Source organism: Rhinopithecus bieti, unplaced genomic scaffold, assembly GCF_001698545.2.
Source record: "Rhinopithecus bieti isolate Rb0 unplaced genomic scaffold, ASM169854v2 scaffold_39273, whole genome shotgun sequence".
In the NCBI taxonomy this organism is placed as follows: Eukaryota; Metazoa; Chordata; class Mammalia; order Primates; family Cercopithecidae; genus Rhinopithecus; species Rhinopithecus bieti.
This window is the reverse complement of record NW_016816078.1, coordinates 47,404-62,551: the sequence shown is the minus strand read 5'-3', so window position 1 is coordinate 62,551 and position 15,148 is coordinate 47,404. Positions and strand designations below refer to the sequence as shown.

At 49.0% G+C, this 15,148-nt stretch overlaps 1 long non-coding RNA gene across 1 annotated transcript; it reads right to left on the bottom strand.

Annotated features, from left to right (window-relative positions):
- Positions 1–6,961: 6,961 nt before the first annotated feature.
- On the bottom strand, positions 6,962–9,907 carry LOC108516717 (uncharacterized). Its single transcript, XR_001881915.1, has 3 exons — positions 9,687–9,907; positions 7,137–7,279; positions 6,962–7,043 (listed from the first exon to the last, which is right to left on the bottom strand). It is a non-coding gene; the product is annotated as an uncharacterized LOC108516717 (long non-coding RNA).
- Between the last annotated feature and the right edge of the window lie 5,241 nt (positions 9,908–15,148).

Genomic DNA, 15,148 nt, shown 5'->3' with positions numbered 1-15,148 from the left:
GCCGGGACACGCTGCCACCCTCTAGTGGTAGAATAGAGATGCACTCCACCACCAGGGGGTCTCCTCTCTCTCATTGTTTTCCAACCTCAGAAACTCATATCCCAGCCTGGCGCTCTCGGTGGCTCAGGCATGTAATCCCAGCACTTTGGGAGGCGGAGGCGGTTGGATCACTTGAGGTCAGGAGTTTGAGACCAGCCTGGCCAACATGATGAAACCCTGTCTCTACTAAAAACAGAAAAATTAGCCAGACGTGGTGGCAGGTGCCTGTAATCCCAGCTACTCTGGAGGCTGAGGCAGGAGAATCGCTTGAACCTGGGAGACGGAGGTTGCAGTGAACTGATATCACGCCACTGTACTCCAGCCGGGGCAATGGAGTGAGACACTGTCTCAAAAACAAACAAACAAACAAAAAACAACAACAAAACGTCATGTCTCTTTTGGATAACATGAAAACCCCACACTTACACCCCCTTCCCTGACCCAGAGATTCTTAGGGGTGTCTGTTTGAGAATCACGGAATTTGTTCCACAATTTTGGCAGCTGAGATTTGGTGTAATCGTTGTTGAGGCTTGTAATACAAAAAGCAAAAGTTTCTTTGTCTCTTTTACTTGTCAAATACAGATTATAATACAGTAACCCTGAATATGCATACGTCTATTCAACAGTTACCCTCACCCCAGTGTTCCCCACACGCACTCCTGGTTGCTAAGCATTGCTTTGGTGCATGCTGAAGATCCTGGTAACTTCGAGCTCTCTTTATTCTGAATTACTTGTCTACCAAGGGAAGTGACCTGGGTTCCAGTGAAATGGTTTCCACTGCACCTGCTCCTTTCATATCCTCCCCTGCCCTGTCCTCCCCTTGCTCACCTCTTTCAATTTCTCTGTAGCCTGCCTTGCCTTTAGCAGGGGAAGAATGGTGAGAATAGAGAGAATCCAGTCCTGAGCATGGTGGACGCAGGTTCTGGGCAGGTTACCTGTGCCATGCCGTTATTCTACCCGTTGGCCTGTGTAGGGAGGTGAGCACTGAGGAAAGACAGGTGTGCTCACTCTGCCCAGGTAAGCTCTGGGATGGGGCTCCCTCGGAGGGATCGTAGGGAGGGACGTCCAAGCTACCGTTCAGTGTTGGCCAGCTGGGCTTCAGAGACATCCCGACATCTTTGCCTTGTCCTGTGGTCTCCACAGAAACAGTGTTGGGGCTCCCCCACCATGGCAATTCCACAAGTGGGGAGCTCCCCTCACATCTCTCTGGTTCCTCAGCCAACCCTCCCCTCCAGCTGCCGGGGCCCCATCCGCCTGACGCTTGGACCATGCTGCATGTTTCTCAGCTTCTGTCCACCTCTCCCATTTGGCCGTCTGTGTGTGTATGTGTGGCGTTGTCAGTTATAGCGGGGTTTCTGGGCCACGTGGTCCGTGCTGTTTGAGCCATCCTCAGCTAGGGCCTGTGCCATGTTTCTAGGGGAAGGGGCTGGTATGAGGCCTGGAGAACTTTCAGGGCTGTCTTGCATGGGGGAGTGTCTACAAGGTTTAGGAGCCGGGATCAAGGTAGTTCCTGCAGAGCCTGGACAGCTACAGCCCACCCTGGGGGGCCATCGAGAACTTCCTGAGAGGTCTCCTCCCCATCATTTGCTCAGGATACCTGTTAGTCAGGGTTCTCCAGAGAAGCAGAACAAATTCCTTTACTGTGTGGGGTGTGGTGAGCCCCATACCTGCTGGGGAGGCCAGCAGGCTGGAGACCCGGGGAGAAGCTGCAGGCCAGTCCCGAGGCCGCCTGCTGGCAGAACTCCCTCTTGCACTGGGGAGTTCAGTCTTTGTTCCATTCATATCCCCTCCTCATTGTGGAAGACCATCTGCTTTACCAATTTAAATATTTATCTCATAGTCCACCAATTTAAATATTTATCGCATCCGAAAACAACCTTACAGAAACATCCAGAATACTGTTTGTCCAACTGCCCAGGAACCATGGCCCAGGCATAACATCACCCATCACAAGGCATTTCTCAGGTTTGCATGTTCTCTGGCGTCTGACCCCCAAAGCCACATTCTCCTTGTCCTCAAGGATGGGTTTCTGGCCCTTAGCAACTTTGAGACAGATTTGAGGCATTTGAGGTTCCTTGGAAGCGCCGGTCATGCCCTGGTACTCTGTGTCCTGGGGGCCCTGGTGCTGAGCGTGGTCATCAGGCTGGTTCACACTCAATGACCGCAGCACCCCCACCAACCTCACATAAAGCAGGACTATTTAGCCGTGTCTCAAGGGTTTGCGTGGGGAAGGAAATGATGGGGAGCTGGGTGGGACTTTTCACATGGGGAAGCATTGGGCTCACATTCTGGATTACGATGATCCCATCCTTTTTCAGAAAGCATTTTCTCTCTTTGCTTATTGCCAGGATCTGGTCCTGGGGAAAGAAGCAGTTTGGGGCTCTGGTGAGAAGGCACAGGGGCTCCCCCAGAAGCAAGGACAGAGAGAGCACAGTTGTGCTTATTCAGGTATGCTCAGCCGGCTGGGATGTCTGCAGCCTGGGGCTCCTGCGCCTTTCTCTTTGATTTGACCTCTACCTCTCCCTCATCATCCAGGCTGTCCTGGGGCAAACTCCAGGTGGTCACCTTTAGCTGTGTCTCTGGGCAGACAAGTCTAGACAAGACACCACTTTCTCCTCCACTCCTGTTTCCTGAGTGTACCTAGGGAACTACACCAGGTCCTCCCCCAGACACCTGCTCCATTAGTGACTGGTGGCCGTCTTCACACTCCCCGTGAGCAAGGAGGTGGTACCAGCTGGGATCCTTCTTCTCAAGCCACACCTAGCTGAGAAGGCTGAAGCAGGCACTGCAGCCGGTCCTGTGGACTTGAACTGCTCCGCTGCTGCAGGCGTGTCCTGCCAGGTGGAACAAAAGCAAGAACACACTTCACATGCACAGTGCACACTAGAACGCTATTTAATTCTGAGGGGAATTGGATGACCCTCGACTCCCTCCTCCCTCTGACTTATTTGTTAATTTTCTAGATCTTGTGGACTTTTTAAAGTTTATATTTTATATTTTACAATTTGTATTGAAGAATAATTTGCATAGAGTGAAAAGCACCAATCTTGGGAGTTCAGCCAGGTATGTTTTGGCGAGTGTGTTCACCTGTATGATGCCAGTCCCCACTGTGGCATGGAGCATTCCCGTCCAGCCCCAGACTACACCTTCGCCTTCCCTGCCTCCTCTCCTGATCCGCTGCACTGCATTCCCTACACAGCAGACAGAGCGGGAATCATGCTGTTCTTCTAAGGAACATCCTCCAGTGACTTCATTGCACTGAGAAGCCCCTCCTGACCCTTGAGGGCCACTGTGCTCTGGGCCCTCCTACAGCTCTGACTGGTCCCGCAGGCCCCAATCACTGGCCTTCTTCCTGGCTCCGAGCACAAACCCCATCTTAGCACCTCAGGGCCTTTGCATCCGCTCCCCTGCCTCCCTCTCTGGAATTCTGCCCCTGAGATCTGTATGAGTTGAGCCGTTTCATCATCTGGGTCTCAGGTCAGGATCGCTGACCAAGACTCTCTCCTTGACCAAACTTTAGCCAGGCTCCTCTGAACCATGTTTTCAACTAGGCCGGGACCTTAGTCCTGTCTGTCTTTGGTCTGCCCAGTCCCATCTTAGCAAAGAATCCTGCTAGGTCACCCTCCACTTGCTAGGCCACCCCCCTACTTGCAGGGTCACCCCCTTACTTGCAAGGTCACCTCTCCACTTGCTAGTTCACCCCCCACTTGCTAGGTCACCCCCCAGTAGCTAAGTCACCTCCACACTTGCTAGGTCATTCCCCACCTTACTAGGTCACCCCTACTTGCTTAGGTCACCACCTTGCCGGTAGGTCACCCCCCACTTGCTAGGTCATCCCTACTTACCAGAGTCACCCCTAATTAACCTGGTCACCCCCCCACGTTGCTAGGTCCCCACTTAGTAGATCACCCCCTTGCTGGTTCATGGGGGCCCCACTTTACTAGGTCACCCACACTTGCTAGGTTACCCCCACTTACTGAGGTCACCCCCACTTGTACGGTTATCCCCACTTTACATAGGTCACTTGCTATCACCTTCCACTGCTAGGGGTTACCCCCCACTTACTAGGTCACCCCCACTTGGCTAGGTCCCCCACCTTCCTAGGTCACCCCCACTTGGGGCTAGGTTCATCCCCACTTGCCAGGTCACCTCCCACTTACTAGGTCACACCCTACCTTGGCCTATCTGACTGTGTTAATGTGTTATATATTCCCACTTTTGATGTCTAAGTCTCTGACCGCCTTTTTTCAGGAATCGTGTTAGGTCCCATAGTCAGGTTTTGAGGGGCGCTGCCCACAAGGTCATTGCGGAGGAGGAAATGAAGTCTCCGGTTTTCTTGCTGCGCGTTTGTTTAAGTCCATTCGGGGGTAGGAAAGTGCAAAGTCAGGCTTTGGAAATGGGGGGCTTCCATGCTTTCCATGTTTGTGACTCCATGTTTCTCTCCTTCAGTTCTGCCTTTGGGAGAATTCAGGGCCTTTGGGGACAGGTGCTCACCTAGGAGGAAGAGCCAGGGCCGGTTGATGGGCTCTAATTCTAGGACGTGCTTGGCGTCTTCCTCTCTACACTTCTCGCCTCTGCAGTGCCTGGTGCTCTCTTACTTCAATTGCTCTTAAGACTTGGAGCTTGGCATTCCCTTGCAAAGGGAGACAGTAAAGTCACTGTTTTCTGGGCCCCACGCTGCCTCCTGGCATTTCCTCATAAGTGCTTGGGGGCCTGGAGTGGCCTCATCCTTGGCTTGGATGGGGCTCAGCCTGGCCCTGGGAGGCCACCAGGAGACCAGGCAGTAAGGCAAAGGAGGTGAGGTTCTCATGGGCTAGGCGTCACCTGGGAGGAGAGAGAGCCAGCGAGCAGATGTGTGGGGCACGTGAGGAGCCCAGGCCTTGATTATACCTCTGCTGGGAGAGGCCTCGGAGGACAGATGCTGCCATGAGGTTGGATGCCTGCATGTAATTTGGGGCAGAAGAGGGCTACCCTTGCCCTCCAGGTCCCTTTGATGCCTCCTTTGTTTCCAGTCTTCTTGTAGTGCTGAGGCTTTTCATTGACAGTGTTGTTCTGCGTCCCAGGGCCTGATAGTGATGATAGAACGTGCTACACTTTTCCTGCTTTTTCCATCTCCTGCGGATATTTATTCTTATATTCAAAAGAAAGACAGTGCACTTTTCATTTAATAGTTCAGGATCAAATGCCCTTCTTTTTCTGAAGGTGGGCTGCCACTCTCTGACGGTCTAGGACATTGGAGCGTCAGAGCCTGGTTTTCACTAGGAGGGCTAATTCATTGGCAGGATCGGGTGGTGAGGGTGGGGGAGAGCATTTCTGCCCTCATGAAGGAGGCTTTGAGATTATGGGGTGAGTAGGCTCTTGTTGGTCACAGTGTGGAGAAGATACTGACCTTGTCAGCTTACAGGGGAGATGAGTTCTGTGGGATACTAGGTAAAGAGTTAGTAAAACTAAAGCCAAAAGACAGATTTATTTCAAGAAACCAATATGATCTGAACGTATCAAGTAAAATATGTACTAGGTATTTCTCTCCACTTTGAGAAATATCAAAACAATTGACACACCCACAACCCCCCTCTGAAATTTTATTTTATTTTTTATTTTAGAAAATTTTAAATCACCCACAAGGAATATTCAAAGGGTAGAAGGAGTAATGAGCCTCTATCCCTGCCCCAGCCCTGCAACTCTGCTCCAGAAAATCTCCACTTAAAAATTAAACACATTGGTTTGCACTTTGTTTTTTCTCCCTAATGCTGTAATTTGAATACTTTGTGGCTCAAAACACATAGAACTCTACCATTGTTTTCATGGTCTCTTGTTTCTGGTCTTCTATTCAGATGTTTTATCCATTTTGAGTTAAGTTTTGTGTATGGCATAAGAGAAGGGTCCAGTTTTATTGTTTTGCATGTGGAAATTGTATTCCCACCACCATTTATTGAAGAGACTCTTCTGTTCCCATTGTGTTTTCTTGATGCCCTTGTCAAAAATTACTTGACCATATGTGTTTGGATTTATTTCTGGACTCTCAATTTTATTTCACTGGTATGTGTCTGGTTTTACGCCAATACCATATTGTTTTGATTACTATAGCTTTGTAATATAATTTAAAACCAGGAATTGGGAGGTCTTCAACTTTTTTTTTTTCCACAGAATTGTTTTGGCTATTTGGGTTCTTTTACCATTTTATACAAATTTTAGTTTTTTGTTTTTTGTTTTTTTAATTTCTCTGAAGAATGCCATGGACATTTTGATAGGAATTGTGCTGAATCTGTGTATTGGTTTGTTTGGGATAGACATTTTAACAATCTTAATTCTTCCAATTTTCAGCCCAGGATGTCTTTCCATTTATTTATACATTCTTTAATTTCTTTCACTATTTTTTTTTCATTTTCAGTGTGTAGATCTTTCACCTCCTTGTTTCTTCCTAGGTGTTTTATTTTTTGATGCTGTTATTAATGGAATTGTTTTCTTGATTTTTGTTTCAGTTTTGTTAGGGAATCTTTGGGCATTAAAAAAAAATGCATTTGTTTTGTATTTACTTGAATTTTGACTTCATTTACCCAGTAGGAGATGACCGTTTGACTAAGATCTAAATTTCTAATTAAACTTTCCCTCTCCAACCCAAACTGTAATTGTCCATTGTGAGTTATAGCTGTCTATGCCTCTTTCCCCAGTAGTTCACGGGAAAGGCAATAATTACTCTATCACCTGGAAATCCTACCCTACAGCTGTTACTCAGACACCCTGATCTAGCTAAGAGGACAAGGTACTTCTGTAAAGAAGTGATCTAATTTGTCTTGACTTAAAGGAACATTTTGGAATTGTATGCTCTATCTTTGGAAACTAAGAAGTGTTGCCAGCCTGTTTTAATTGAAATAGAAGATAACACAGACCAATCCCCATGGGCATTGGTAAATATTTAGGCAGATGGGGAGCAGGAAGGCTTATCAGGATCCATATCAGAGCTTGTGAAGTCACCACAGGCACCACGCCAATGGACAGAACGCCTGGAAGTAAACAGAACTTCTAGATCAGTAGAATATCGAAGGGTGTCAGGGACAAGGGAACTTCACCTGGTTCCTTTCCCTCTCTCTACTTACCTTCCTGTCCCTAGAGTCACATACATGCAAATACTGAAGCACCAGCTCTATTTTGAAGAGCCCATTACTCTAGGATCCAGTTTTCAGTGATCATGCACAAAATCGAGGCAGGTATATCTCCCCCTTGTTTAGTCATCAGGCTCCTGCAAGAGAAGTAACCTCCCTACCATGATCCGCAGTCATGAGGACCTCATCTCTGCTAACTGCCTTTCTTGAGTTAACCCCACCCCACTCCCACATGGAAGCCCTAATAAGAACCGAGCATCTTGGAGATGCCACCGAGATGCAGTTGACTTAGGCCAAGGGCTTTCTCTCTTCTCCTCAGTGGCTCCAGCATGCCTCCACACTGAGATATCCTCACGCATCAAACGCTGACCTAGCAGAGCCCGCACTATCTTCCAGTAGAGAAGGACCTGCCCTTACAGAGAATTGGGCGGGCAGCACTGCAGTAGCACCTTAAGGACAGCAGGTGGCACTCCTGCCCTTAAATAGTAATTTACCCAAGAGGGACTTTAAATGGGAGTGCTACAAAGTGCTGTTCAGCAAACACACTGCTTTCTTCTGCACCCCAAAGTGTACATATTACAACATTAGTTAGGGGGCACAGAATACACTGCTGCTGGCTCCGTGTCAGCGGTAGCTGCTGGCCCTGGAAGGCTGGCCTGCCCTGTCTCTAACGTAGTGTCGTGATGTCTTCCCTACTGTGCTGGCCGCGGAGCTGACGACCTGAGTCTGGGGGCCTCTACTCTTTCTCCTGGGTGGCAATGCTCCTGTCCCTGCCTCCTTCCCAGTCTGTGGTGGGGACTCGACAGCCAGGGCAGGTCAGGTTCTCGGTCTGTACTGAGGTTTCACCTGGGCCTTGCCTCCATCTCCCCCAGCTGGCTCCCAAACCCCATTTAGAACAGAGTGAGTCTGTATCTTGTGGCCCCTTTCACCTTTCTTTCTGGGCTGCACCAGAACCTTGGCAGAACTCAATGGTTTCAGCAAAAAAACGGTGCTACATCTAAAAGTCTTTGCAACACTTTCACTTCCACCCCCACCCACCCCGCCCCCAGCACAGTGTCCTGGACTTGCCACCAGTGTCAACTCTGAGTGTAGACACAACTTAAACTGTTTCTTCGTCCACATGCAGTTAAACTTTCAGACACTCAACAAAAACCTGACACCCTCAAGCTGGGGCAAATATTCTGGGGAAGCTCTGTGTGTGGGGGGGTGCAGGTGTAGGTGTGAGAGGAGAGAGGCCTCCAGCAGCAGCAAGGATATTCCCACACACCCTGAGGCTGTCTGGTGACCCCAGCAGACACAGTGAGTGTGGACCTTGGGCAGGGCCCTGGGACGTGGTTTTGACCCGGTGTGGAAGGGCAGTCGTGGAACTCAGTGTGCGGGTTAGTGTGGGGTAGGGTGGGGCTGCATGGGGGTGAGCTCTGACGACCGTCCATCTCTCAGCTCCTGAGAGTGCAGTGCCCTGTCCCTCCCCTCAGCCTTCTGTCCACCTCCCTGCAGGGAGGGTTCTGGTGCTGCCTGTGTGCCACACAGCCACTCCGGGGCCTGCAGATCCAGCTGGGACAGGCAGGAGCTCCAAGTCTCCTGCCCTTTGTCCGCCTTCCCCGGCCACTTCTCACAAGCCGTCTATGTGTCAGGTGTTGTTGCCTGCAGCGATTTTTATAAATGACTATGAAAGAATAACCCTCTTGGGCTGTTTTAAAATGTGGTCCCAATTCTTGGACTCTTCTCCCACAGAAAGGGAGGTTTACTTCTTTCCTGTTGGATCTAGGTTGGGTGACATCTTCACCAGTAGAATACACCTGACTTAGCCCCATGCCGTTTGCTGGGCCCAGGTGCTAAGAAACGGATATTTTTCACTCCCTCAGTCTTGGAAGGTGCTGTATTCTGAATATTTTTGTTCCTCTGAAATTCACATATTGAAATATTAAACCTCCAGGTGATAGCATTAACAGGTGGTGCCTTTGGGGAGGTGAGTAGGTCTGGAGGGCACCTCATGAATAGGATTAGTGCCCTTACAGAAGAGGCCCCAGAGAGCTCCTTCATTCCTTCCATCAGGTGAGGACACAGTGAGGAGGTGCCATCTATGAACGAAAAAGCTGGTCCTCACCAGACACCAAGTCTGCTGCCACCTTGGTTTGGACTTCTCAATCTCTAGAACACTGGAAAATATATCTGTTGTTCATAAGCAACTCAGTTTATGGTATTTTTTTAAATAGCAGCTCAGATGGACTAAGAGGGCTGGTCACTTGGGGGCCCAGACGCCATGCTTTGAGGAAGCCTCAGCGTTGCACAGGAAGATGAGCTGAATGCACTTGCAAGGGTGAGCTAGAGAGCACAGCACAGCCAGCTTTCTTGGAAAAACCAAAACCCTGATTTACAGTGTTTGTAAATTTCTGTGGTTAGAATCCTCCCAGCTATGGACAGTTCTAAAAATGTCACACAAACTACCTCTCTCATGAGCTGGCATGATCTGGCCCCAACACATCACAACGTCCCATCCCTCAGCCCTGGGAGAGCTCCCAGTTGAGCCAGCACTGCCTGCACCTGTGCATGAGTGCCTCAGCCCTGAGGTCTTCAGATCCCAGCAGAACCTCTCCTCTGATGCCCGTGGAAGGAGCCGGGCCCCAGTTGCCAATGTATGAGTGAAGACCTGATCATGCTGTTTCAATCCGCTATGTTTGGGGCGCCTTTTCACACAGCAGTAGATGAACAGAGGGCATTTTCACAGTCTCCGTGAGAAGCTGGACTTGTGCGTTTTTGTAAGTGTAAACTTCTGCTTCTCTAACATATTGGTGAGGTAGGACTGAATCCTCTCACCTTATTCCCAAAGTGTCACAAAGAGCCCATCGTCATGGCAGCATGGATTGTGGACTCTTTGGAGTGACCTAAGAACCCCCTCACCCATTCTTAGTTTAAATTCTTCCTGCTGGGAGCCGAGATGGTGCGGGAGCCAGGTGGAGTCTCAACCTCTCCCCTCAGTGACGGACTCAGAGGTGGCCATGGGACTTGGGAGTTGGCTGAAACAACAGGGAAGGAAGTAGGGATATTGTCCAGGAGATTAGCGACAAAGGTCATAGAGAGATGACCACAATTCACATGGCTGTCACCTGGGGAGAGATCCCAAAGTAAGATCAAGAGAAACAAAGGGGAAAAAAGGTGAAGACAACAATGTAATTCATGCTTTGAGTCCTTGGACCAAGCACTTCCTAAAGCCAGAATTCCTAAGTATGGGAGTGAAAATGTTGACTCAGGGCTGGGCAAGGTAGCTCAGCTTGTAATCCTAACACTTTGGGAGGCTGAGGAGGAAGAATTGCTTAAGGCCAGGAGTTTGAGACTAGCTTGGGCAACATAGCAAGACCCCTGTCTCTTAAAAAAAAAGATGACTCAGCTTGACATGATTTCTAATGTTTTACTCCAAGACCCCACTAACATGCCTGAAAAAGATAAAAAATACCAAACTTGGAGAACCTGAGGCAAAGATGGTGCAGTGCACAAGGACAGGAGATGAGAGCACGTGACAGGTGTCCTACGGGCAGCTCGGGCCTCAGGCTCCCTGGCGATTCCCATGCACAGCCCCCGGGGAGAAGAGCCTTGTTGATGTTGATCAGCAGGGAAGGAGGGACGGCTACGAGAGAGGCTGGAGGACAGTGGGTGAGTCAGGGATGGGGAGCTTCATAGTTGATGTTCAGAAATGGAGGAATTCCAGGTGGTGGCAGGAGTTAGTGGGTGGCCATGGAGTGGAGGACTAGGACAAAGAGGACGGGGAATCACTGTTATCCAGGAGGACAAAGCACTGAGAGGCCGGGAGGGTGACCGGCCAGGTAAAGTTAGAGTGAAAGACCATTTCCCATAATCTTAAGTTTCTTAGTGAGTTGAGTGACTTTGAGCAGCAAAGGGAAAAAACGCACAGGTTTAGAAAAGAGAACAAGTAGTTATCTGATTTCTTCCATTCTGGTCCTGCCTGTAAGAAGAGTTCAGGGTCTCAAACAGAGAAACAGAAAAGAAAAAAATACCAATGCCTTGCGTTAAAAAAAAATTCACAAGACTTTTAAGAAATGTCAAGGAAGTATTTATTGAAGATTGTCGAAATAGGAGTCAAAACGTTGCAATAGGGTGAGCCGTTGGACTCAACTGTCCTGAAGCCCAAGGTAGGAATATGTAGGCCCTGGGTTCAGCTAGTGGAAAGGTTCTGGTGGTTGTTGGTGGGGAAGTTGAGCAGTGTGATTGGGCCATCTGTGTTTGCTAATTTATTAGGAGATAGGCCCCTATCCTCCCACAGAGACAAGGCTGCTATCCCCATGGGTAATTACATTTATAGGGATGAGACATCTGACTTACTCTTTACTGTTCTACCACTCAAGTGATTTAAGGTAGACAATGTCTTGTACGTCATCAGTAAACATAGAGTGTATCCGAATGAACGTTTTTGGGTCTCACTTGAGGCCGAGTAAGTTGCCCTGGTTGTTTGGAGACCCTCACACCTCTCCCTGAATTCTCTGTCCTAGAGTTTGCAGCAGTCATCGCACACCCTAGACTGCAGGAGCAGAAGCCACATGTGGTGCTCCCAGTGTGCCCTTATCCACACAGAGGAGCAGGGATACTCCATCCTCTTCTGGCCCTTTCCGTTGGATTGATGGATGCTTCTCAGCACATCAGCCTGAATTCTCCTCCAACCTTCTCTGTTGCCAACGGCAATTCCTCTTGATTCAATGGAGGTTGACCTCCTCCTGCATAGCCCTTGCTCTGATTCTATGTTCTTTACCTAAATTTCTGCGCTAATCATTCTTTTAATCTATTGAAAGTTTAAACATCTTTATGTTTCAGTTTAGGATTCACCATGAAATCTATCCTTGGCATTCCAAGACAGAATGGTCTTTTCCTTCTTCCAAAAATCCTAATGCTTCATTAAACCACATTTTACCCATCATAGTCTCCTATATTTTAATCTTTTCAATTAGTTTTAATTAGCTTTTTTAAGGAATGCTGTCACATGGACTAGACACACGGGCTGCTTTACCTCTGTAGGCTTCAGTATTTTTTTGTAAGCTGTTTAGGAACAACAATGCAAATTTGTATCAATATAAATTTTGAGTACAATTAATTAACTTATTTGAAATTAATTTACTGATCATGTGCAGTGTATTAGGTGGTCATCTATGCACTGTGGTAAGATGATGAGGAAAACATGCAGCTTCCCTCCCAGTGTTGGGAGTCCAATGTGCCAGAGAGTAAATGAAATGCACAGAATGTGAGATAGCTCACAATTCTACAGTTAAAAATAAAGAGAAGAGGGGGATAGAGGTCGCTAGGGGAACTAGTTGCAATTTAAAATTAAGAAATCAGCAAAGCCCTTAGTGACAAAGGGAAGTTCTAACAGAGACCCCAGGATCTAGGGTGCAAGCCAGATGGACTTCTGGGTGAAGTGCAGAAACTGCATGATGGAGTCAGCCCGACTCAGTGGACTGTTAGCAGGAATATGCAGAGTTACAGCAAGAACCGCGTGACTTCAAGTCAGTGGCAGTTACAGGAACCCAAGGAAGACTGTCTGCCTTTCACATCCTGAAACCCAAAATGTCACCTTCACCTTTGATACAAGGGGAAGACTTTGGACCTTTTCTTTGTCAATCACAGACCCACCATGTCCTCCCTGGGACCTGTATTGGGGTTCTCAGCTGTGCAGTGTCTCAGTGGGGTGCCTGGACTCCTGAGCTGCCTCTTCAGACAAGCAGAGCCTCAGTCTTGGACTGAGACCTGCTCAGAATCTGCATGGGGTAGATGTGGAGAACATCTGCTTCCTTCTCCTGGGCTCTGGGCATTGTGGGAGGTTGGTGTTGGTGGTCACAGCTGTGTCTTGGCCCATCAGATTGTTTTGGTCAAGAATGGGGAATAATCCTACTAGAACCACTGTCCATTTCTTTGCAAACTGTAGTTTCTCCGTCACTCTTGGAAGTCTTAGGGGCATTCTATGAATGACCCTCCAGATAAGAGGAGCCATGGCTTGAACAGACAAGTTATTTTTTCCAGCATGTGTAGTAAATTCATAAACTGGAACTGCTAGATCCAAAATATAAGAAATCTGTGGCTCAAGCTGGACTTGTCCCTGGGGCTTTGTGGTCACGTCCTCATAGGCCGTTGGCAAGACATCCTCAACTATTGTTAAAGGTACGGTGGGTTTCTCGGGGAGGGACAGAGAGGAGAGACAGGAGGAAGGGTCACATCACACCCCAGCAAGATGCCAGCCTGGCTTTCAGGGACACCAGGGTTAGGCAGGTACCCTGTCCTCTTGGAGGGGAGGGGGAAGACAGGCTCAGGAAGGTACAGACCCCACATGTGCTGTGCCTGGTGGGGAGGCTGCAGTTGGAGACGGGACAGCAGGGGGCGCTGTGGCCTTCCCGGCAAATGCTCTGAGCATCTCAGAGGGCGCCCCTGGTCCATTCCCTTTCCCCAGACCCGGTTTCTTGCTCACTCACTGATGTGCAGGATGTTTTGGTTATCAGAGCCTCAGCGCCCTGCAGCAACAACAGGAACGGAAGGTTTCTGATGAAATGTTTTTCCTTTCTTCATTTTTCCCCTTGTTCCTTTGAAGCTGTATTTTCCAAGCAGAATCAGGTTCTCAGCAGCTTTAAGGCAACCCAAGAGAGAGCACGTTGCAAAGTGCGGAGGAGCATTTGTGCGTGTGGGTTTTCTGGGTGTGAAGACGACTTTATGGGAGTGAAATCCAGGTCTCAGTAGACGTGGCTGGAGGGTGCTCTAAATAAGGGCACCCTGGTGTGGGCTCCCATGCTTTCTGTGCCATGCATCCTGCCTTTGCCAACAACCCATTTCCCTCTTAATTAAAGTTGTTTCAGTGGATCTCCTGTAACCCTGTGTCTTAAAAGGCAAATGTGTGACCTGGACACGTTCAATAAAACTCCAATATTTTGACACAGAGGATGGTGGTTTTTCCCGAGAAATAGTGAGATTGTGAGTAGCTAAACTGGAAGCTGACATTGTTTCTTTTACCTAGCATATAAGACTTGTCTTTGAGAGTGAATCCATTCAAAATGAGGCAGAGTGGAAAGACAGAGCAGTGGATGGTGAGCTGAGTTAGGGAAACGATAGCCTCAGCTTTCTGTCACTTGAAAGGACCCAGGTGCCAGGTTTGGCCTGTCCTGCGGGTGCTGTTCCCATTTTCCCAGGGAGACATGAGTAGCCACTGTCAGGAGGAATCAGACATGGGACATGACTGGAGTCTGGGGACACAGCAGCACCAGAACCTGTCCCGTAGTGCCTGTGTCTATGCGGGCATTGTGTGTAGTGGTAGCCACCTTTTTAACTGGGGATATTGAGCTGCAGCTGCCAGGAAGTTTATGTCTGCAGAAGCCCATAGCCAGGATGGGTGTGCTTTGTCCAGAGGCTCTGGGAGTCATGATTGGTGGTCCTGAGGGCCTCTATATGAAACTCAGAACCCGGGACCTGGGCATGGCCTGGGAGACCACTTGCTGAGCCAGCTGCATGCTGTATCCTGCTGTGGCCCCAGTAACACGTGGAGGGCTTCTGCGTGACGGCATCTGTGGGCCTCAGCAGAATGGACAAGTGGGGTGTAGGTGCAGGCAGAATGTTCCAGTATGTGCAAGGCCTGCCACAAAGTGGCTGGCACCCTAATGGTGAAGACTTGGGTTTTAACTGCAAGGGGAATTTGGTGGCCCACTGAGAACCAGGTGATTTCTAGAATCTTTACGGCAGCACTGGGCCTGAACTTTGTGTGGGTTGTGGCCCAGCCATGGTCTTGGAGGAAACCACTAAAACGACCAGAATGGTTTTCACTTCCTTCTTCTAGGGGCTTCTGAGCAAAATGCTATGAATGTAGTGCCACAGGGTACAGGGGTTCACGCTGAATCACAGGGAGTCCTAGGGGCACGAGTTACGGGCAGTAGCTGGCTTACTGAGACAGCCTGAGTGCAATTTGGTAAACGTATACTGGGTCCCTTCCAAAGTCAAAGCTAACACAGACTGTGACCCCTCTG